Here is a 1,351-nt window from a genome sequence, read left to right on the forward strand (position 1 = left end):
GCGGTGCGGGCCCCTTATGCACGTGGAGGCGTGGCCGATCTAGCGAAGCGGCGGCGACGCCTGCAACGACAGCGGCGGCGGCCATGGCTGCAGTGGTGGCTGTCGATCTAGCGAAGCGGTGGCGATGGCTACGGCGACTACGGCGGATGCCACTCCTGCCTCGCGGCAGGCAGTATATGCTGCGGCTGCACGTCATCCGGCTTTGGATCAGCGGTGGCATCGAGGGCCTGGTGGACTGCTTGGAGGCACCTCCGATCAGATCTAATCTGGCCGGTGCAGCCAGCGGTGGTGGTCATCTTCTCCGTCGGAGGTGGCCGGCCAGAGGCTGGGTGGTCGGATCTCGAGATTCGTCATCTAGTCCCGGCTGCGAGTTGGGGAGACAGAGTTGCCGGTGAAAACTGAGCCGATGGCAGGCGATAGCGGCGTTCTGCGTCGTTACCTTGATGAAGGCATCATTGTGTAACTACTATCGACCCACTCGTGCTGCTCCAGGGGAAACCCTAGGATCTGGTCTTCCAGATCGAACGATGGCGACACGGCGGTGTCGTTTCACTCATTGGAGCATCGATTGTTTGTGGAGCACTGCTGGAAGTCAGAGGTATGAGGTGGAGCGGCTTCGTCTTGCACGGAGCTTAGGGGGAGATGTCATGTCTGGCCGACAGGTGCTACGCTCTGTCATGCCTGCTCGGCAGGTGCTACGTAGGACAGATCTTCTAGAGACTTGAAGTTGTGTCGGCTGGTGGTACTTGGCGGCATGGTGCTGAAGTGTACCGACGGCGACCGCGACGTGCTCAGCAGTTCACGCGCAGGGAGGTGGTGGCGTTGGGTGTCGTGGTGGCGTCGATGACAGCTAGACCGGGAAAGGATGATGCGTCAGTATAGCTCTGAAGTTGGAATGATGGCAGTTAGCGGTGGCGGCCTCTGCCACACCTTCTTCTCCACCAAGGTCAGCCCTGCCCCTCCCAGATCAAATCAAACCTCATCCCTGATGCCCTCTCATGATCTGGTCTTGATCCATCCGATGCGGTGCGTGCGTGCAAGAAGTGTTCGAGAGCCACCGCGTCGTCTTCACCATCGACACCTCCATCACCTTCGTCCTCATGACGTGGGCCGGTACGCCCCCCCAGCTCCATCACCTGCTCTGCTTCCCCCCGCACTTTGTATGCTGTTGTTGGGTTCAGAGTGTGTCGCTGACCCGTCCGATTGACTGCCTTTTTGTTTTCAACAATCGCCGTTGTATCTGAAGGGAGAGGGACAGGGATGTTAGCACTAATCTTGTCATGATGTACCAGCATGCATGTTGCATAGGTTAGAGAGTAGCTAGTTTGGTGATGCTTCAGCGGAGCTTCAA

Source organism: Triticum aestivum, chromosome 6B (assembly GCF_018294505.1).
Source record: "Triticum aestivum cultivar Chinese Spring chromosome 6B, IWGSC CS RefSeq v2.1, whole genome shotgun sequence".
Taxonomy (NCBI): Eukaryota; Viridiplantae; Streptophyta; class Magnoliopsida; order Poales; family Poaceae; genus Triticum; species Triticum aestivum.